Below are 24,634 nucleotides of genomic sequence, written 5' to 3'. Positions count from 1 at the left end.
TATTCAATTATTATTATTATTATTTGGGGGATTTATAAATAAATATTATGAGTAGTTTTAATTATATAAAATCATATTTTTAATGATGTTTATGAGAAAGTAATTTAAAAGGTTCATGTACATATAGTTGGGGGTTTATAATTTTTTGTTAACCTTATATTTATTTAGGTTATATATATTTGTAGGGTGTGTTTGATCAAGGTTCATGAGGTTCTTTTTGTGTGGTTTTTCTAGCAAGGATCCAGGTACGTTATGTTTAGGTGGCTAGATACCTTTGAAAGTGATTGGTTTGAATAACTTGTTTTACATGATTTGATTGGTAATTGACGTAAATTAATTTGAATTATGATTTTAAAATAAATTATGTTTTAATAAAAGTATTTTGAATGATTGATTTTTAAATCATGTTTTAAATGGTTTGGATTACTTATCATGTTTAAATAAAGGAATTGATTTTAAAAGGTTTGTTGAATTAAATAAAGGTTTTTCAAGGAAGAGTTGTTGATTTTGAAAAGATATTTTTATATGAGATTTTATTCTCAAGTATTTATTTACAACGTTTGATTTTGAAAACATGTGGAATTAATTAAAAAGGATTTTGAATCATATTGGAAATATTGGATATTAAAAGGATTTATAGAACTATTGAATTATTATTATTAATGCTTTATAAGCATGTTAGTAATCCCACTATGCGGATTTGGTTTATTGATTAGGCCTTGGACTTTGTATGACCGGGTCTTTCCTCAAGAATAGCCTTATAATATAAGGAGACTAGCTTGGGGGGTGTGCACACTTGGGTGAGGAATTGGATTCAAAGGAATTGGTTCTTAATAAAGGAATTGGTTTTAGTAACTATTATTTTGAGTATTGAATCATTGGAATCGGTTTTGGATAATGAGTTTGAAATTATTGGATTAATTATTGGAATTTGTTTTAAAAGCATGTTTGCAAATAAATTGAGTTAACACTATCTTGCACTTATCGTGCTTGACATATTTTGCTAATTCGTATTTCCTATTTGTTTTGGTTCGCCCTGTTTACCGTAATGGTAAGCTGTGTTGACTATTTTCAGGTGGAGTCATGAATGAGCATATGGGAGTCCCGGGAATGGTTTCACCTATATTAGGAAATGTTGGTATTGTCTTTATTTTTGAGTACTCATAACAATGTTACTATTTTTATAAGTATTAATAAAAGAAAGTTGAGTTTCTGCTGCAAGTTTTGTTATTGAGTTAAGTATTTTGAGTAACTTTCGTCATCACGCGGCGGTAATACGCCCAAGTCTATCTCTACGGTATAATTATACGTATTATACTAATATTTCCGTAGAGGGAGATTTAGGGGTGTTACACGAATCCCCCCCTTTTTTTTACTGGTTCCAGCTGGAGGAAATAACTAATCATGAGCTACCCCCTACAACTAGCCCCACAAGAGGTGGTATGAGGTTACTTATGCTAGCTATTCTAAGCGTATGGTCTTATCGGCTGGTGCTCAACGGGTCGTCTGGCTAAGCTACCTCATATACCACTAGCCCCCCAAGTCTGTGGATTGACGATGTGATTCTGATACTTGAGTGGTCATGCTGCAGGTTGGTGGAGATACATTACGTTGGAGCATGTCGTTCATTTTTGCTGATGCTAGGGGAACAATTTTATTATACTTAAATTGTTTTTTCTAGAATTCAAGATATGACAAACTTGCAGGGAGGAATTTTGATTACTCCCGCTAAAGCCCGAGGAATGACAAATTTATAGGGAGGAATTTCGATTACTCTCACTGAAGTCTGAGAAATGACGAGCTTGTAGGGAGGAATTCCGATTACTTCCCCAGAAGTCTGAGAAATGACGAGCTTGCAAGGAGGAATTTCGATTACTCCTGCTGAAGTATGAGAAATGACGAGCTTGCAGGGAGGAATTTCGATTACTCCCGCTGAAGGTTTTTTTTAATTTTTTTTAGGCGGGAACGATGTCTTGCATGAGTGGGACACGTGTCATCCATATGAGTGGTCAGTTTTATTTTTATTGAGGTGACATGGAGGTTCGACTTTATTATTTGCTCAACCGCCCATTTACTCCCCTATTTAATTCTTTTCCTTGTTTTTCTTGTTTATACCTTTCTCATTTTTTTCATCTTCCTCTTCCCTTTTAATTTTCGAACTTTCTCGCCCTTCGTCTTCTTCTCAGACGCACGTCGTTCCTCCATTGCTGTTGTAAGTTCCTCGTTTTCCATTCTCGTTCTTACTTTAATTTCATGTTGTATTTGTTTGTTTTCTTTTGTTCTTCCCTTTTTCCATTCTCGTTCTTGTTTTTTTTTGTTGTGGTTGATAACAAAAACTTAAACAGGTTTTATGTCAAGACAAACTATGTGATTACAAGCCTTCCAGAAATATTATCTTCTTCTTCCACTTGTATATCCACATCCACTTGGTAAGCCCTTCTCACTTGGTTCCTGAAATAGGAGCATATAGTGAGTCATTAATGGAATCTAATACCTTATGAATTTCTTGTATTCAATTGTAGTTTATAAAGAAGATACCTGAGCTGGAGATTTTTCTTCCCATTGCCTCATCTTCTAGGTACATGCTACATTCTCTCTTGTAGTGGCCCCGCTGACTACAGTAGAAGCATCGCATCCTTGCCTTGTTGTTAAACTCCTTCTTCTTTACCTTTAGAGCAAGCTTGAGTCTATCACTTCCGCAAGGGTCGGCCCATTGAAGCTTATTGATAACCTCCATCAAAGAGAGTTTGTTGCAATTGGCAATTATCCGCAACTTCAATGCGATATAGCGGCCCGAGTGGAGAGAACTGACAGACTAAAGTCGTATCACCTAATCAAAAGTAATTCCTAACACCACTAAGGGTCGAATCTACATGAAAACAAGTCTTTTTATTCCAATTTAATTAATATAATCTAGATTATCAAGTAATCAAATTTGTTGTTGTAAAAGAAATTAAACTAAGGACAATAAAATTGGAGAAGAATAAAAGTAAGGTGAAATCAATTAATAAAAGCATAGGGCGTAGGTTCACTAATAAATAATACTCTAGGGTAAAACATAACAAATCAATCATCAATGCATCAATTAATCAGATCATAAAGGGATTTTGCTACGTATTACAATCACAGAATTAATCTACCAGTATTAAATTGCATCTCTCAAATCTTAACTTAACAATTTATAAACGGCTATTTCAACAAATGCCACTGAGTACTTAAAAATTCATCAAATGCCATCAAGTTTTTCAAAATTCACCAAATGCCATCGACCTTTTAAAAATTCACCAAATGCCATTAATGAGTAACGGTCGTTAACTCCGTTAGTAATTAAGACTAAATCTTGACACGTGTCATAATATGATTGGTTCATTTAAATTATTTATTTTAATAAATAAAAATAATATATTTTTTCTAATTTTCGTGGTAAAAATTCCTCGGATAAAGTTTTGGGGTCATTTTGACCCTTTATGGGTACAAATTAAGCTCAGAATTGACAAGCTTAATTTATGGGTACCGAGGAATGACAAATTTATAGGGAGGAATTTCGATTACTCTCACTGAAGTCTGAGAAATGACGAGCTTGTAGGGAGGAATTCCGATTACTTCCCCAGAAGTCTGAGAAATGACGAGCTTGCAAGGAGGAATTTCGATTACTCCTGCTGAAGTATGAGAAAAGACGAGCTTGCAGGGAGGAATTTCGATTACTCCCGCTGAAGGTTTTTTTTAATTTTTTTTAGGCGGGAACGATGTCTTGCATGAGTGGGACACGTGTCATCCATATGAGTGGTCAGTTTTATTTTTATTGAGGTGACATGGAGGTTCGACTTTATTATTTGCTCAACCGCCCATTTACTCCCCTATTTAATTCTTTTCCTTGTTTTTCTTGTTTATACCTTTCTCATTTTTTTCATCTTCCTCTTCCCTTTTAATTTTCGAACTTTCTCGCCCTTCGTCTTCTTCTCAGACGCACGTCGTTCCTCCATTGCTGTTGTAAGTTCCTCGTTTTCCATTCTCGTTCTTACTTTAATTTCATGTTGTATTTGTTTGTTTTCTTTTGTTCTTCCCTTTTTCCATTCTCGTTCTTGTTTTTTTTTGTTGTGGTTGATAACAAAAACTTAAACAGGTTTTATGTCAAGACAAACTATGTGATTACAAGCCTTCCAGAAATATTATCTTCTTCTTCCACTTGTATATCCACATCCACTTGGTAAGCCCTTCTCACTTGGTTCCTGAAATAGGAGCATATAGTGAGTCATTAATGGAATCTAATACCTTATGAATTTCTTGTATTCAATTGTAGTTTATAAAGAAGATACCTGAGCTGGAGATTTTTCTTCCCATTGCCTCATCTTCTAGGTACATGCTACATTCTCTCTTGTAGTGGCCCCGCTGACTACAGTAGAAGCATCGCATCCTTGCCTTGTTGTTAAACTCCTTCTTCTTTACCTTTAGAGCAAGCTTGAGTCTATCACTTCCGCAAGGGTCGGCCCATTGAAGCTTATTGATAACCTCCATCAAAGAGAGTTTGTTGCAATTGGCAATTATCCGCAACTTCAATGCGATATAGCGGCCCGAGTGGAGAGAACTGACAGACTAAAGTCGTATCACCTAATCAAAAGTAATTCCTAACACCACTAAGGGTCGAATCTACATGAAAACAAGTCTTTTTATTCCAATTTAATTAATATAATCTAGATTATCAAGTAATCAAATTTGTTGTTGTAAAAGAAATTAAACTAAGGACAATAAAAGTGGAGAAGAATAAAAGTAAGGTGAAATCAATTAATAAAAGCATAGGGCGTAGGTTCACTAATAAATAATACTCTAGGGTAAAACATAACAATCAATCATCAATGCATCAATTAATCAGATCATAAAGGGATTTTGCTACGTATTACAATCACAGAATTAATCTACCAGTATTAAATTGCATCTCTCAAATCTTAACTTAACAATTTATAAACGGCTATTTCACCAAATGCCACTGAGTACTTAAAAATTCATCAAATGCCATCAAGTTTTTCAAAATTCACCAAATGCCATCGACCTTTTAAAAATTCACAAATGCCATTAATGAGTAACGGTCGTTAACTCCGTTAGTAATTAAGACTAAATCTTGACACGTGTCATAATATGATTGGTTCATTTAAATTATTTATTTTAATAAATAAAAATAATATATTTTTTCTAATTTTCGTGGTAAAAATTCCTCGGATATAGTTTTGGGGTCATTTTGACCCTTTATGGGTACAAATTAAGCTCGGAATTGACAAAAAAAATAACGTAAATGTTCCGTTTTTGTGTGGTGAAAAATATTTCGATTAGCGTGTCATTATTTTTTAACCATAAAAATTGATTTGGTAAGGTTTTGGGGGCCATTTTTATCCTTTATGAATACAAAATAAGCTCTTGACAAAAAAAAAACGTAAATGCTTCGTTTTGTGTGTTGAAAAAAATTTCGATTAGAGTGTCATTATTTTTTAAGCATCGAAATTAATCGGATAAGGTTTTGGGGATCATTTTGATTCTTTATGGGAACAAATTAAGCTCGGAATTGACTAAAAAATAACATATATTCCCCGTTTTATATGTCGATATCGTAATTTTTTTTGGAAAAATGCGAAACGGGGTATTTACGTTTTATTTCCAATTTCGAGTTTAATTTGCACCCTTAAAGGGTCAAAATGACCCCCAAAACCTTACCCGAACAATATTCGTCGCGAAAATTGAAAAAAGTATTATTTTTATTCATTAAAATAAATAATTATTGTGTATTAATTTTAAAATGTAATGGCATTTGGTGAAATAATTTTCCAAAGTAATGACATTTGGTGAAATAAGAATTGCATTAACGGAAAACTAGCGTCCATATACTATTAGTGGCACGAGGTGTCATTGTATTGTTTGTCAGTGGCATTTGGTGAATTTTGAAAACTTTGATGGCATTTGGTGAATTTTGTAAGTACTTAGTGGCATTTGGTGAAATAGCTGATTTATAAATTAACCTGCCTATTGAAACTAATCCTAAACATCAATTCTCATATCTCGAATCTCGAATCAATATTGCTTAACTTATACAAATTAAATCTGGCCAAATCTAATTGCATAGCATTGAATCAATCAATAGGAAATTAATCAAGCATTCACAATCAACAATAATAAATTACCCCTTCATATTATTTATGGATCTCCACAAACCCTAGAAAGGAACTACTCACACATAATTAAATCTAAACTAATCAAAGTAATTAAATAAAGTATAATAAAAAGCAACAATTAAGAGAAAGAGAATAATAGTATTAAAGTAATAAGAAAAGCAAATAATAAAGCTTGATGTGAAAAGTAAATAAATAAAAAAAAAAAACTAAAAACTACCTAAATCTAATAAAACTGAAAACTATCTGTTTTGGGTGTTTTTGTCCCTTGGGAGAGTTACGTCACAAAGATTGATCCGACTTGAGTTGCACCTGCAAAACAACGGAGAGTCTGGTTGTAGGAGCTCCGCTTCCGACGATCGGGTTAGTGTGGAAATGTAAGTGGAAATTTAGGAGGGTATCTGCTTGGATTCCAAGCTCAGGTGTTTCCCTGATGTGTGAGAAATTAGGTGTAATAAATGATTGATCGTGTCTCCAAAATGGGGAAATATATCCCTATTTATAGGGTCGTTGGAAGATGTGCCCCTATCTAGGTCACTTGACCTAGATTTTAGTGGGCTGCGCCGTTTTATGGCGCTTCTTGGGAATTGGGCCCTTGAAGGCCGCAATTTCAGAAGATATCTGAAGGGGACACGTGTCAGATGGCTATTGGGCCTCTTAGACCAGCTAGGGTTTGACACGTGGCCTTCTCCTATTGGTCCACATGTCTAGGGTATTTTTACCCTAAACAGTTGCCCCTCACAGTGGTCACGTGGCTGCCACTTGACGTCTGTGACACGTGTCCACCTATGGGAGGTGAACAATTAAAATGACTATTAAAATCTAGGGTATGAAGGGGATGCCCCCGTTTCACCCCTCTATAAATAGGAGTTTACCCCCTTACCCTTCTCTCACTATTTCCTTTTCTTTGACTTTCTAGAGAGAGAAAGAGAGATTCATAGAGGGAGATACTCTGATTCCGTCTACGTCAGGTTCTCAAGATTTTCGTGTGCTCACTTTTACAACAATCGGTCACCCGTCTGTAGCAGTTTTTAGAGTTTTCAGAGCTTAAGTAAGGTAACCACTTGTACCATTTTTTTTAGCTTTTCCTTCATTTCCAGTTGTATAAATGACCTCTCAATCCACACACTCGACACTACTTAGGACATTCAGCCGGTCTCCCGGAACGGCTGAATCTAGAACAGCGGGTACCTTTTCTGGATTGTTGGAACTGCTGTGCTCATCCCCAAATTCCTCCATCTCTGTGTCTGTGCAGGACATAATGGCTAGATTTAAACAAACGGCTACGAAGCCTAAAAGCCAGCATCCTATGGAAGTGCGCGCCGACGAGGTTGTTCCGGATGGGGAACAAGAGGATTCGGAGGAGAGAAGTAGTTCTGACAATGAGGCTCCCTCATCCTTCGGGAGCTTAAGCGTGAGGGAGGTAGACGGTGAAGAGGCCGCCTCTTCTAATGGATCCGAGGAAGAGACAGGCGGTAATGATGCCGCTGAAAGATCGGGAGCCGAGGCATCTGGCTCCGATCAAGATAATTTTGTGGATGACTATTAGCAGCAAGCTAAAGCTTCAGCCAACCCTTACCCAAAGAAGATAAGAATGCTTCCGGGTGATATAGCCCTGCTGAAGAGCCGCTTCAGGGCTTTCAAAGAGAACCACCCCTTTCGAAAGCGGTGGGATATTTATAGTTCCGCCTGGGGACGCGGTTATTGCTTAGGAGGACAACATTGAAAATGCAGTCAACTACTTTATCTGCTATGAGGCGGTAATAGAAGTCGGCCTCTAGTTCCCCCTCCATACTGGGATTAGGAAAATCCTGAAGGGGTATTTCTGGGTGTCTGGCAGCTCACCCCAAACTCGTGAGTGAATATTCTGAGTTACATTGCCGCCTGCGAGCTCGAAAATATTTCCCCCGGCTTTTTCGCCTTCGCTCATATGCACTATCTGAGCAAGGCCCCAGGCGGTCATGGGGCGTGGTATACTCTTACCACTTTGCCCCAATATCTAATGACCTTGGACAAGGTGTCCAAATGGTCCGGGTGGAAGGAGAAGTTTTATTTGGTGTTCTCCCCCACTCTGAGACACAACCGGACGTTGCGCCGGTACAATAAAGAACCGGCTCTCCAAGGCAGGAAATGTCCTCTCCCGGCACTCTCTTCTAGGGCCCGAGAGCAAATAATGGACCCGGGTTTCTTCGAAACCATAACTGAGCCCTTGGGAGATGAGACTCATATTACTGAGCCAAAGAACAGGATCCCCCATTCAGACTTCTTCAAGGATGAAAGATTCCTATCCTCTTGCGGGTTAAGCACCAAGTTTCCCAAGGGTAGATCCACTCTGCGTCCGGTAATTCTGTTTTATTTTTATTTTTATTTTTTTTTTTAGTTTTTGTACTTCAACTTTTTATTATTTTTCATTAACTCCTTATTTGCTCCTTGCAGTCGACGCCTTGATGATGGTGGATCCGGAGAAGACCCCGGCTAAGTCCGCTGCGCTGCTACGTAAAGAAAGCGCGCTCTCCAAGAGAGCAGCCATCAAGGCCAAAGAGGCCAAGAAAGGCGGGGTAAGACTGCCTGACCTGCCTTGTTTCCTTTAAATTTCTTCCAAGTGTTTTTGCCGGCTAGTAACTTTTAGTTCTTTATTTGCAGGATGCCAGCAAACGCATTCCACGCTCCATCTCCAAGCTTTTAAAAAGACAAGGAGAGGAGCTGGACAAAACTCCGGCTGCCAAGGCCGCAAGGAAGAATCCTTCCCTGTCAACTTCCACTGCCAATCCGGATCGTCCTATGACCGGCGGCAAATCACCATCTGTCATGAAGGTTCTGAGTGAAAACTCAGAACGTTCTGGGAAGAAAGCGCCGGAAGACTCTACGGCATCGAAGGGTGGCCAGCCACCCAATGTTGCAGCCAGTGCGGTAACGACTAGGGAGGAAGAAGCCTCAAAGCCCCATCCTCAAACCCTAGGTAAGAACAAGATTGAACTTCCTTGGCCGCTTGACTTTATGCGAGTCAAGACTAAGGTTGACCCTTCAGGGGGTTCAGCTAGCAGCCGGCAACGAATGAATGCCAACTACGCTGCATCCCTCTCACCAAGTACTTCTTTTGGTGCATATCTTACATCCGACGAGCCGGATCTTCCTAGGTTTGCAGAACGGATGGTGAGGACCCTCACCGGTCTGAGAAGAACTTCATACCTGATTTGCAAATAGTGGACTTCGACCAATAATGGGCCAATTGGTTGAGGTAAAATATTATCCAACTTAATTCTAATATTTTTCTTCTATTTTTACCAAGTATTTCATATTTCAGCTGCCCTTTTTTAGGTTACGCTGAGGGTGGATGGGCTCCGAGGCCCCTTCCAGCGGAAACAAGAAGAGGTAAATGACGCCAAACGGAGGGACACTTAAAACCTCAACTCTGCTGAATATGCTAATTATTTGTGTGAATTAAAGATTAAAGCAGTATAGTTGAAATAGGAGGAGCTGATCCGGAGCCTAACGGCTGCTAACGATGAAGACAACAGCCGGGCTAATGACCTTGAGCAAAAACTAACAGATGCTAAAGCTGATCTCAAGGCATTAGAGGACGCTAATACGGAGAACACGAAGCTCCGAGCGGACGTTGCCCGATTGGGGGTGGAGATTGTTAACCTACGGAACTAGCAGGCAAATGAAATTGCAAAGGAGAAATCCCGGCTGATGGAGGAGAATGAGCGGGACAATGCAGCCCGCCTGAAGATAGCCTAGGGGCTCCTTTATCCGGTTTTTTGACTTTGAAGTCTACAAGCTTAGGTATGGTTACGCCACTGCGGTGTATGATGCCCAAGTTTTGGGAGAGGCAGCTCCGCCTCGCTTCAAAGACTGGGTTGCTGAGCTAGGATATGAAGTCTCAGACAATGAAAAGGAGCCGGCGGAGGGCCAGCAAGACCAAGACAGCTAGCCTCAGGCGGCTGAAAATCAATCAAAAGCCCTCCCTACCGGTCAAGAACCGTCGGGTCAGTAGCCTCCTCCTCGACCTTGAACCAGCCTCCCCAAATTCTACGGTAGTATGCCATTTATTTTATTTTCCCGCTTGTTAGCCGAGTATGCTGTACTTTAACCAACTAAGGAGTTGGGTTAACAATTTTTTCTTTTCTTTCTTCACCGGTTGTGATTCCGGTTAACAATCATTCTGGCCTTTGTGCTAGTTTTAATTTGATGAATGAAGTATTCTAACTCGGTCGATTTTTTTATACGTTTTTGCATTTGTGTTTGAATTTTTTGAATTGAACTTTGCGTATATTATGCAATTCTTTGATATTTTGCCTAACTTAAAAAAAGCATACGACAGATTGTAATCCGGCTGTTCTTTCTCCTAGACGACTGTGTGGTTGGTTTCATTTCAAATTGAATGATTAGCTTGAAAAAATTTGATACTCTGAGAAGTATGAGATGTTTTTAGGCCAATCAATCACAATGGTGATTGCCCCAAACCAAGTGCACAGGCGACCAATTAAACAGGTGCTCCCAGCCTCTTACCTAAGCGGTTAAATTTCGTCTAGGATTGTTGCATAGCCATTACACAAAACTCTTTTGCCCCAATGGGAGAGTCTGTGCAATTTTGGAATAAATAATCTAAGTTAGAACTTCGGTCGAGAACCGGCTGATGCCTTAGGACATCCGATATTTCAAAAACTTAATCGTTTTGTAGACTATTCTGGTCAGACGGCTATGAGTTGACCAATTTGGTCGTTCAATATTTGATGTCTGCATATATACGTAGAGCTAACAAATAGTCTGCTCTCTACGACGATTGCACCCAGAGGGATGTCGCCGGACGCTGTTGTCCATATTAGGACAGGCAAATTTGTAAAAAAAGCAACAATCTGGCCATTGGCCTTTTGTCTTGTTCGAGACCGGTTGTATAGCTACTAAGCGTTTTTGTGCCCAGTTTATTAATCTGGCCATTGGCCGCATGTTATTTAGACATTGAGTTCCCCACTAAGTTTCAAACTTAGTTGGTTTAGCAAATAATCCGTCTGAGCATTGCACAGACAAAATAGTTATTATAAAGATAACAACACAATTGAAAACAAAGCCTGATTTCTCATTAATAGACTTTTTGTTTACAAAAAATTTACAATTCTTAGAAGTAGTACTTTTTTAAGTTATCTACATTCCAAGTTCTAGGTAGGCATCTGTCGTCTAGTGTTTCCAGGCAGTAGGTTCCGTCCCTAACTTCTTCATAGATCCGGTAGGGGCCTTCCCAATTGGGGGTTAGCTTTTCAAGCTCATTTACCCTACCGGTTGCCTCCATTTTTCATAACACGAAGTCGCCAACATTCAAAGGGCACTTGTGTACTTTATTGTTGTGGGCTCTCGTCATTCTCAAACGGTATATCTCATGACGCAGAGCAGCATTGCCCCTGCGTTCCAGGAGGGAGTTTAATGCCATCCGTATGGCCTCCCAATTTGCCTCTTCATCGTAAAGCATGACTCTGAGAGTGAGCTCGTAACGTTCGATGGGCAAGACGGCTTCAGCACCATATACCATGAGAAATGGGGTTCACCGGTTGCCCCTTTGGAAGTTGTCCGGATGGGCCATAGGACATGAATCAATTCTTCTGCCCATAAGCCACCGGCTCTTTCAATTTTCTTTTTGATGCCGTCTGAGATAAGTTTGTTGAAGGCTTCAACTTGGCCGTTTGCTTGGGGTCGGCCGACTGAAGCAAAACAATGTGAGATCCCTTGATCTCCCAACCAATTCTTAAGGTGAGGCGTTTCAAACTGAGGGCCATTATCAAACACCATAGACTTGGGTACCTCAAACCGGGTGATGATGTTCTTCCAAATGAAAGAGATGACATCCTTTGTCTTGATGTTCTCGACCGCCTCCGCCTCCACCCACTTGGTGAAGTAATCCACAGCCACTAGACTGTAACGCTTTCCGCTTGGTGTAGTTGTATAAGGACCCAAAATGTCCATGCCCCACTTAGGAAACGGGACTGGGTCGTGGATTGCCGTCAGATCAGTGGCCGGACGATGAATAAGCTTGCCAAACCTCTGGAATTTGTCACATTTCTTCACCAACTCTTTGGCATCTGCCTCAAGAGTAGGCCAAAAATAATGTCGCATGGCTCTAACGGCTAGGGACCTGCCGCCTATATGGGAGGCGCAGTATCCCGCATGCAATTCTTCGAGAATTTATTTCCCCTTTTCTGGGGTAACAAAATTCAATAAAGGTTTAAGGAAACCCACCTTGAAGAGCACTCCGTTCCTCATCTCGAAGTTTGCTGCTCGTTTCTTCATGACGGTTGCCTCCAGTGGTGAATCAGGGAGTGTGCTGTCTGTTAGATATCCCCGGATGCCATCTATCTAGGTAGAGCTTCGGTACAGGATTCCAATGGGTTCTTCATATATACTTCTTTTTTTCCTAAACTTCCCAAAAGACTGACCGAGGCGTATCACAGTAGGCGGAAGATGCCAGTTTGGACAATGTATCCGCCTTGTTGTTATCTAACCTGGACACTTGACTCAAACAGAATTCTTCAAGTGCCCCCTGCCTCCTCTTTGACTGCCTGAAGATATTTGATCATAGCCGAGTGAGTAGCCTCATATTTTCCCTCATATTGGCTTACAACTAACTGCGAATCAGAATAGGCGTCAATTTTTGTTGCTCCTGCCGCCTTACACATGCGGATTCTAGCTGGCAAGGCTTCGTATTACACCTCGTTATTCGAGGCCTAAAACTTAAACCGCAGTGCATATTCACATCTGTCCCCCTTAGGGGACTCATATATAATTCCTGCACCACAACCAGTCTTTGTCGAGCTCCCGTCTACAAATACTTTCCAAACCTGGTCAATGTTATCCGGAGAAACCGGGAGTGTCATTTCAACAATGAAGTCGGTAAACGCCTGACCTTTCACTTCCTTTCTTCGTTCGAAAGTGATTTCAAGGCTTTGCATTTCAATAGCCAATTTCAACATTCTGCTGGATGACTCCAAGGTAGACATTGGCCGTATGAGGGGCTGATCGGTGTAAATTAGAACCAGATGTGCCAGAAAATAAGGCTTCAGCTTCTTGAATGCCATATATAAAGCAAGGCCAAATTATTCAACCATGGGGTACCGGAGTACAGTATTTTTTAGCACATAGCTAATGAAATAGATCAGGAGCTTGATGCCGTCTCTCTCAACAAGGAGAACAGCACCGAGGGCATGGTCTAAGACGGCTAGGTACATATATAACGTCTCTTTGGGTAGAGGGATAACAAGCCTTCGCAAAGAGTGCAAGTGTTCTTTCAGCTTTTGAAAGGCCGCCTCAGCATCATTTCCCCCATTAAAATCTAGTCTTCTTCCTGATTACTTGGAAGAAGTAAAGGCATTTATCACCTAACCGACTGAGGAACCTCCCCAATGTCGCCAGGCAACCGGTTAGTCTCTGTACTTCCTTAAAAGTGCAGGGTGACTTCATGTCAATAACCGCCTGTATCTTCTCAGGTTAGCCTCTATCCCCCTTTGATCAATCAGGAATCCGAGGAACTTCCCTGACTCAATACCAAAGACGCAATTCTTGGGATTTAACATAACCTTATGCCGCCTGAGGGTGGTGAAGGTTTCTTGTAGATCAGCAAGGTGATCCGTCTGTTGCTTGGATTTGACTATCATGTGATCAATGTATGCCTCCACATTCCTCCCAATTTTATTAATGAAGACTGTATTAATCATCCGTTGGAATATAGCCGACGCATTCTTCAAGCCAAACAGCTTCGGAGTATAACAGAATAACCCCTGATCATTGACGAAGGTCGTCTTCTCTTGATCTTTTTTCCACAGGGGGATCTGATGGAAGCCAGAATAAGCATCCATAAAACTCATTAAGGCATGCCCGACTGTAGATTCGACCAAACTCTCGATCTTTGGGAGCGGATAACTATCCTTTGGACATGCCTTGTTGAGGTTTGTGTAATCAACACACATACTCCATGTACCATTCGGCTTTTTTACAAGCACCACATTCGCCACCCAGTCGGGGAAATTACATGGCCGAATGAACCTAGCATCCAACAGCTTTTAAACTTTGGCAGCTGCCGCCTGACTTCTTTCCTCGCCGTGATTTCTTTTCTTTTGCCGGATGGGATTTTTTTTGGATCCATGGCGAGTTTTTGGACAGCGAGATCCAGGCTGACGCTTGGCATCTCTTCCACTTCAAAGGCAAAATTTTCTTTGAATTCTTTCAGCAATAGGTGCAAATCTGCACCCAGCTTAGCATAAGCAGTTGTCCCAATCTTAACAAGACGCTCTAGACGGCTGTCATCCAGAGGTATATCAATATGCTCACCAGCCGGATGGGGACGGAGCTCATCTGACCGTTCACCGGTCAGTGATTGCTTTTTTTTCTCTTTCTTCACCTCCACCAGCTCATGAGCCTTTCCTTTCATTCCGGCTGCTAGTGGGGGTGCGCTGACGTCCTTGACATTGTCAAGGTCTATTGGTTCATGTCCTTTGCCATCTTAGGCACTATGGACTTGACGACTGCGAGATAACACTCCCGGGTCGTCTTCTGATCCCCATTCATGGAACTAACAGAACCGTCATCCTTCTCATACTTGATCAGCATGAGGGAAGGAATGATTACCCCCTTATCCTCGTTGAGGGTTGGTTGGCCTAAAAAAATGTTATATCCGGTCAACTCCTCAACTACCAAGAATTTGACAAACAGGTGTCGTCCTCCTCCTTTCTCTCCCAGCCGAATGGGTAGATCAATCTTACCGACTGGGTACACCATCCCTCCTCTAAAACCAACCAGGGTGTGGTTTACCGGGTGCATGCTGGGCTTATACTTTAGCTTTTGCAAGCACCTCTGACTGATGATGTCCGACGAGCTGCCGGTGTCAATAAGGGTCCGCCCAACCAGCTGATTGGCGACCTTACATTGAATGACGACAAGGTCGTCATACAGGTGGCGAACGCTGCCCCTGTCCTTCTCAATGATCAAAACATCTTGGAAGGTGGAGCTGGCTGACGCCTGCTCATCATCATCATTAACTATCTTTGGAAGATGGCTCTTGGTTCCTGACAAGGGAATAAACGCGTCGTCAATTGTCTATCCCTAGATCAAATACAATTTATACAACCTAAACAAACCTAATACGAGTATAAGGCAAGCATAGGGGTCGAACCACAGAGAACGGTAAACACCACCAAATGTTATCGACAATTAAGCTAGTCCGGAATATGAGATGAATAAACTAAAGTCTAAAAAAAAAAGCTAAAACAAGAAATAAAACATTAAGGGAAATGGTTTAGGTATAGCATTCACTTGAACATAAACAAAGGCATAGAAATTGAATTAATTATGAAATAAACATGCTCAAATATCGAAATAAAGGATCCAATCTAGCCGCCTTCCGGGGTCAATTGACTTCTCCTAACATAGCCTCTATGTTTCCACATTAGAACCATATACTAGGAGGTACTATTAAATAACAATCGATACTAATGAACCTTAACTAAGTCAACTTCCGTTTCTTGTTAGCAAAGATTCACCTTTAATCAACCAACAATGTGCACTTGCAAGAAGATTAAAGAATATCAAGCATATAAAGACTTTAATCACAAATAAATCAATTCTAAACCCTAGAACATGCTCAAGGTCCAACTACACCACAACCATCCCCTTAATGGGGAAATTACTCACTAATCATGATAATAACAAGATTAATCAACAAATAATCAAGAATCAACATGATCAACAAGCAATACCAACAACTAAAATAATAATCAAAATAAACAAATAAAAATAGAGGAGAGAGAGTAAGAAATTGCTCATTAATTGAAGATGAAGGTCTACAAAGGATTGAACAAGCTCCTTCTTCAAAATCCAAGTTCATTAATGAAGAAAACCTCACTTTCTCTCTCTACCAAATAAGACTAATCCTAACCTAACCTAAAACTAATTAGAGAGATGAATAGATAGTTATTCCATTTTTCTAATTACCCCAAAATTGGGTATTTATACTAAGCTAATAAAACTAGGAAAAATAGAAAAATAAAAGAAGGAAATAAAATAAAATAAATTAAAAAGGAAAAGTAAAAATAGAAAACTAAAATAAGAATAAAAAAATAAAAGAAAGAAAATAAGAAAAAGAGAAAAGAAAACAAAGAAAATGAAAATAAAATCGAAAAAACCCACAAATCCCCACCAAACCATCAGCTACCCCATTCCCCTTTCTTCTTCGAAATTGGCTGCTTCAATAATGGGTTTTAATCCCATGCTTTGCATCTCACCAAAGCAAACTAACAACCATCATCATTAAATCACAACCGCTCATCATCATTGAAAATCGGCATCAAGCAAACACAACCGTTCGATCCTCATTAAAAGCCATGTGCATAGCTCGTGAAGCGGTTCGGTCGAACCATGGGTTGGTGCGGCCGAACTACGGGGTTGGTTCGGTCGAACCATGGGTATGTTCGACCACTCCTCTTCGAATAACAAAACCCCCAAAGTCTCTGACTCGAAGTTCGGCCGAACATCTCAATGGGTTTGCTCGAACTTGATTGATTTTCAATTTGTTCTGATTTTTTCTGTAATTGATGCTGGTGGGCGATTTGTTGCTTAATTGGTGGTTGTTTTTTTGTTGTTGTGGCTGGTGGTTTGCGGGGTGAAGCAGGGGCTGTTGCGTGGTGATTGCGGTTAATTGCGGGTTGGTGGTGGTTGATTGGTGGCAGCAGGGGAGTTCTGATTGGTGGTGTTGGTGTTGTGAGGGTGAGTGGAATTGGTGGTTGATGGTGGTTGTTGTTGCTGATTGGTGGTGGGTACGGAGGTGATTGAGGGAGGCAGCAGCTATGAGGGGTGTTGTGGTGCTTGCGGGGTTGCAGGCTGGTTGTGTGTGGTGGTGTTGCGTGGTCAGGTTGTGTTGCTGTTGGTGTTGGTTGAGCAGGGGATGTGCGGTGTTCAGGTTGTGTTGCTGTTGGTGTTGGTTGCGTTGCTGTTGGTGTTGGTTGAGCAGGGGATGTGCGGTGTTCAGGTTATGTTGTTGTTGCTGTTGGTGGAGCAGGGGATGTTGCTGTGTTTTGGTGTGGTGTAGGATAATGTAGGAGATGGGGTGAAGGATAGGAGGCAGCAGCTTGGGTTGGCTCAAGTTTTGCGCCTCGAACCTTGGACCTCCGAACACGAACATGACCTTGAAACCCGGGACACCTACAACCAAAAACACGAGGGTATTACTAAGAGATAAAATAAACTAAAATAAAATAAAGTAAAATAAAGTAAAATAAAATAAGATAAATAACACTAAACTAATAAAAATTAAATAAAACTATACAAGTAAAGAAAGTGAAATAAAATATGAAAATAAACCAAAGCTAATAAAATGAAGAAAATAAACTAAAACGCTCCAAAATCACCAAATAAACAAGAAACTTTATTAAAAAGAAAACAAGAGAAATAAAGGGAAAATAAGATAAAATAAACACGAAAATGACTCTAAAACTACTCCCTAAGAGTGACATAAATGTCACTCATCAGTGCCCCGGATGGTAGGGCCACCGCATGAGAACCCGCCTGCTATAGTGTAGACCGGCTATTTGTCAGTTATCGAGTTACTAGCAGGCTAGGGTGTCTTAGAGGACTGCCCCGAGTTCTTCTTATTAGTCCATTTGGACTTAGAAATGTAGGACTTTAACATCCCTTTGTCAGCCAGACGGTCCAACGCCCGCTGAAGGCTGAAGCAGTCGTTGGTGTTATGGCCAACTTCCTCATGGTATTGGCAAAATTTATTTTTGTTCCTTGATTGAATGGAACTTTTCATTGGATTCGGCTTCTCTAGAGACAGTCGGTCCTTGATCTCCATGAGGATGGAATTGCAGTCCTTGTTAAACTTGTACTTGGGGACGTATGATTTAAATTTTTTCTTTTTCTTCTGGGACAGTTGGTCAAAATCACTCACCGCCCAGACTTCTTTTCTCTTCTTGCTCTCATCTTTTTTCTTCGCCGGCTGAGCAAGCCGGCTGTCTTTTTGTTTGTCAGACTTCTTAGAGTCCGAATGACTACCAGGCGAGCAGAGGTTGGTTGCTTGAATATAGCTTTCCGCCTCCCTTAAGGCCGCCTGTAGGGTAAATGCCCCTTTTTTTACAAGGTCAAACTTAAAGGTTGACCCGTTTCTCTGACCCTTAAAGAATTTTGTAAAGGCTACTTAGTCAGACAGTCCCTGAATCTGAATTCTGGTCAGATTGAACCGCCTGATGTCAGAGCGTAATCTTTCTCTCTCTCTCTGCTTAATGGTGCTCAAGTCAAGACTTGTTTTCTTTGCAGGGATGTTCATTGAGAAGTTGGAAGCAAACAAGAAGGCAAGCTTCTTGAAACTATCGATGGAACAGGCTGGCAGGTTGCCAAACCATTGTTGGGTAATGCCCTTCAATGTAGCCGGGAAACATCGACACCAAGTGGCATCGTCCAACTCTTGTAAATACATGAGGTTGATATAAGCCATGAGGTGATCTTCCGGTTTGGAGGTACCATCATAAGTACCTACCAACACATTTTTAACATTGGTCGGCGGTGCCGCCTCGGTTATTTCCCTGGTGAACGTAGAAGGTTGTTCACCCAGGCGGAGCAGACGAAGCTGCCAGTCAAGTAGCTGGACATTGTTGTATGCCGCCTGACCTCCGAAGAGGGTCGGTTGTATGAAATGAGGAGAATACGGGTCGTAGACCATAGGCGGTACGTACGGTGCATTCCCAATAATTTGAGGACCAGAATGGACGATATTACCGCCTGTATGAATCTCATGCAAGGATTGTGCATTCCCTGCAGATTTATTCTTAAAGCTGTCTGGAAAGATTGAAGTGGAAGCTGACTCAGACAACTGTTGATTCCTCTTGCGGGTGATGATCTCCCGGGCATCAAGAGTTGATTTTTTGTTTCCCACCAGCTATTCACTCTGGCGAGTATTGTTGGTATTCCTCTAGGGCAGAAGAACCTTGGACCAGTCAAGGGTCCCGGCAACCTTCTCCTTTGGATGCGAAGTTGGCTGCCTGTCTTTGACTGGCTTCCTCTTTTCTAGAGGAGCCTTCCTTGCCGACTAATCCTTACTTGGGCCAGCCCGGTTCTTGGTGATCTGATTCTTGATTTCACCCTTGAAACTAGTCATGAGTTTCATGAGTTCGTCTCGAGTGACTAGAGCAGATCCATCGCCATATTGGTTTCCCCTTCCGGCTGACCAGGAGGTCGACTTGTACCCGCCTAGCTTGCACCCCGCTCTAGAGTGTCCCTAGGCTAGATGCGCTTGGTTATCAGAGAGCCATCATTGGCTAAATAGGTTTCGACCTCAGGATCATCGTCCTCTTGGTCATAAAGACCTCCGGCTGGTATACCAGACGCTCAGGAGGTGGTACATACTCTTGAACCATCTTTAAGGTACTCTCCTCACAGACGGCGTTAAATGTTTTGGGTGTTTTTGTCCCTTGGGAGAGTTACGTTACAAAGATTGGTCCGGCTCGAGCTGCACCTGCAAAACAACAGAGACTTCGGTTGTAGGAGCTCCGCCTCCGACGATCAAGTTAGTAACTTGAAAGAGAATAAAGAATGTGGATATTTAGGTGGATATCTGCTTGGATTCCAAGCTCAGGTGTTTCCTTGATGTGTGAGAAAGTAAGTGTAATAAATGCTTGATTGTGTCCCCAAAATGGGGAAATATATTCCTATTTATAGGGTCGTTGGAAGGTGTGTCCCTATCTAGGTCACTTGACCTAGATTTTAGTTGGTTGCGCCGTTTTACGACGCTTCTTGGGAATTGGGCCCTTGAAAATCGCAATTTCAGAAGATATCTGAAGGGAACACGTTTCAGATGGCTATTGGGCTACTTGGACCAGCCTGGGTTTGACACGTGGCCTTCTCCTATTATTTCACATGTCTAGGGTATTTTTACCCTAAACACTATCTACGTCAAGAGCTCCCTTCGTAATATGACTACATCCTTTTATAAGGATTAAGGAAGCTAAATATGACTAATCCCACTAAGATTCAAACTATTGTTAAGTAAAAGATTAATTTAGAAAACAAAATAAAAAAATAACTAATACTAAGGAATCCTCCTTCCAAGGCCTACGTACTACAACCTTTAAAACAAGTTGGCTTTTTTTTTTTAGTAACAACGTCCAACTATTAATTAAAACTCCAAAGAAGTCAAAGCTGAAATTACAGTAGCAGCTATAGGTAAGTGCGCCTGATTGGGCCTCGGTAAGTAGAGCAGCAAGCTGAACTTTTCTTGTAAAAAAACCGGGCTTAAACCTTCTGTTTTTTCATACTTGATCCGGGACACTAATATGATCCGTGATAGTAATTAATCATTAAACCTTTGGATCTCTTCACTTAATCGAGTCCTTAATCACTGAACCAATTTCCTTTAATCAATCTTATGCAAATAAATGCACGGTTATAAAATAATATTCGACTCTAATATCTTTATAGTGGCTCAATAAGCTTGGGAACTGTCATAAATCAGCAAATTCCTAAAAATAATACCAACTCTAAAAAAACACTAAAAATTTACACAAAAAATAAAGGGGAGTTAGAATTATGAACACAAAAATTCAAATAAAGCTTCCAACTTTAACTTGTGAATCCTTGAAAAATTATATATTCCAATATAAAGAAAAATGAAATTTCTATCACAAGATTCAAACTTTATGATTCCAATCAAATTAATAAATAATTTAATCAAAAGGTTCAAAAAAAATCATGAAATTTTAGTCACTCAAAGTTCCAACAACTTAAAACAATTAACGATAGGATCTTTAGTACTTAGAAGCCTCAAATAATAAATTTTTCACACTTAATGCAATGGATATGAAATTATGTGAAAATTAACAAATAATTCAAGCACTAATTACTATAAAGTAACAATGCTTACAGAAAATGCGGAAACATTAAGGAAAGAACCAAATACATAATTTTTGGGTTATGATGAGTCCGGCTCACCGCGGAAATAAAACCCGAGCCCAAGAACAAACTCACAATTAATATAACAAAATGCATAATTAAAAAGAATAGATAAAAGACTAATTTACCCTTGAAGCGTGCTTCGCTCACTCGGACGGAGCTCTTACTTGAGAAAAGACGAACCTTACAAATGGCAAGGACCTCCAACGAAAGTCCACCCGCAACTCGACCCGATCGGATAGCTAAATCCTACCAAAAATACTACCCAAGTAATTTATGAGCTTATAGGTTTTCTCTCAAGTGGAGATGCCTAATTGAGCTCTTACTCAAGTGAACAATCCCAAAGTATGCCTTGGCTATTTATAAGGAGTGCTTCCTTGTGAATTCCACTTATCTTTTAATGCGAGAATTTTTAACAAAACGATCCCAGCTAGATAGAATGTTGAATTCAATCCTTAGTTAAATAAACCAAGGAATAACTAAGTAACAAGGTCACATGGTTAGGTGATGACCACTTCCTCACTTGCTCACCAAGGCAATATCACATGCATTGTGAGCTAACCATGTGGCACCTAACCTTGCGCCCCAAGTTGTGTTCAGGGTGGCTCCATCCTTTGGTCCGCGTGTAGGAGTTTATAGGTACTAATTGTGGAAAAGATGAATAATATTCATAAAGCACCAAATCCCAAGATCATGCATAACACATAAAGAATAAGAATTAATATATTTATAGTGTGATTCCACGTATGATCGAGTAAAAACAAGGGAGACAAAGAACCTCAAATGTGATTCCTCTACTTGGTCCACTGGCACGGATTAAGACCTCCACTAATGCTAATTAGTTGCAATTGAACACTTCAATTGACCTTCTATGGAGAAGAAAGAGCAACGAACCCACCATAAACCACCACACGCGCCACCTTGGGGTGGCAAGCCGTACGGTCTAGGGGAGGAAAGAGAGGGTCGTGAGTTAGAGAGAGAGAGTGAGGGTTTTTGGGATTGGTTTCCTTGGTTCACAATCTACTGTAAGTTGATTATGACTTAATTAAATAAACCCTAGGCTTGTATATTATAAATAGATCACATCTCTAAATAAGAGCCAATGTCAAACCTAAAATCCTAACTCTAATCTAACTATGCTAGCCCATTCCAATTCCTGATTAGTTAGTTACTCATGAGGCCCATTGGCCTCTAACTTGCTTAACCCAATACTCTTGTTGTATGACCTCATATGATCCATTCTAGCGGGTTTGGACTATTTGACAAGCCCAAAGATCAGTAATCGTAGTCTAGCAACAGATCATGACGATCCAAAAGAATGAACTTTTTATCTCCATAATACTGATCCTTGATATATCTTGTAATTGCACTTATCGAAGACATAACTCCTTCAATCTCCCACTTGTTTGAGACAAGTGCGCAATATTCAAATTTCTTAAGTTAATGTGTGTCGATTTGATAATATAATTGCACCTCATGTCGTGATCATATTAATCTACAAATCTTTTCTTGAAATCTGAGTTAGAATTACAAAACAAATGATTACTATGTAATGCATTTGGGCACGGCCATGCATTTTTGAATTCTCCCTCTTCAAGGGGCCAAGACATATTCCTAATTAAATAGGTAGACATAATCCAATCTTGTGGCAACCAAAGATTCCAATCAACTCATGAAGTAACCAGGAAACACCCTTTATAATCCCCAGTTACGGGTAGACGTTTGAGTGTACACTGTTATATTAATTATTGAATGGTATCAATGTTCCACTCATGTCAAAGGAATCCACTAATATATCCGGAGCTCTATGCTTAAACTTCAAAGTAGGTCTATAGTTTGATCATGTATCATTCATGCAATCATGCATATCCATGTGATTGACCGAGCTTCACTACACTCTAATAGCCCATGAAACTACGATATCCAATCAGTCTTACATGCTAGTCCATTTATTGAAATCATTTGTGTCCACTTCAATGATTTCTAACTAGGAACTTAAATAATATATGGATTTTTTTCACCTATGGGGTTTCATTCACCAGGTCATCAACCTAATGAGCCCATCAATCCATAATTATTTTTGACATTTTATTTATCATCAAAACCCATAATTAAATAAGAGAAATAATGAATTTCTGATTAAACATAATTCTTCTAATGAATGTATTACATATGTAATAAGGTTTTTCTCCAAAAACAAATACACCTTAAATTACATAATTAGCCTCAATCTAGTTGCATTAGCTTTTTTCTCACGCTTAGGCAATGGAAGGGGTTTATTAAGTAGATCAGCGATATTCTCATATGTATGAACTTTACACATCTTGAAATCCCCTCTACCAACGATCTCTCGAATGAGATGATACTTCCTCTTAACATGTTTGGATTTGAAGTGTTGCCTAGGCTCCTTTAATTGATTAATGGTGCCATTGTTGTCTCAATGAATCTCAATTCCCTTTTGAGTACTTGGTACAATGTCAAGCTCAATTAGTAATTTCTTAATCTAAACTACTTCCTAAGCTGCTTCAACATCAACCAAATACTCTGATTTAGTCGTAGAGTCTATGACAATGCTTTGCTTCGAACTCTTCCAGCTCACTGCTCCTCCATTAAGACAGAAAATGTACCCAGATTAGGATTTTAAATTATCTCTGTCTGTTTGGAAACTCGCATCCGTCTAACCTTGGACAACCAACTCATCTTTGCCGCCATATACTAGAAACATTTCTTTAGTCCTTCTCAAGTACTTAAGGATATTCTTGGCAACTGTCCAGCGTGCTTCACCTGGATTTGCATGAAATCTGCTACACATGCTTAAAGCATATGCAATATCCGGTATTGTACAAATCATGGCATACATTATCAACCCTACTGTCGAGGCATAAGGTATAATATCCATACGTCTTATCTCGTGTGGCATAATTGAACATTGAGATTCACTAAGCGTAATTCCATGGGACATAGGGAGAAATCCTCTCTTGGAATTTGTCATCTCAAACCTGTCAAGAACCTTATGAATATAAGTCTCTTGACTCAATCTAATAATCCTTTAAGACCTGTCTCGATGAATCTTGATTCCTAAAATATACTCGATGTCACCCAAGTCTTTCATGGAGAAACAACTCCTCAACCATTTCTTAATTGAATCAAGCATTGGTATGTCATTCCCCATAAGCAGTATGTCATCTACATACAAGACAGAGAAAAGTGCGCGGCTCCCACTTGACTTCTTGAATACACAAGGTTCCTCTTCGCTTTTGAGAAAACCAAACTGTTTGATCACCTCATCAAAACCAAGATTCTAACTTCTCAATGCTTGCTTCAATCCATAAATGGATTTCTAAAGTTTACATACTTTTCTAGGATTTTCTAGATCTTCAAAACCCTCAGGTTGCGTCATATAAACTTCCTCCATGAAGAACCCATTCAATAAGGTTGTTGTGACATCCATCTACCAAATTTTGCAATCGAAAAATGCAACAATCGCTAGAAGAATCCGAATGGACTTAAGCATTGCTACTGGGGTAAAGGTTTCATCATAGTCAATACCATGAATC

The sequence above is a fragment of the Chenopodium album genome, chromosome 4 (assembly GCF_948465745.1).
Source record: "Chenopodium album chromosome 4, dcCheAlbu1.1, whole genome shotgun sequence".
NCBI lineage: Eukaryota > Viridiplantae > Streptophyta > Magnoliopsida > Caryophyllales > Amaranthaceae > Chenopodium > Chenopodium album.
Note: the sequence above shows the minus strand (reverse complement) of the source record.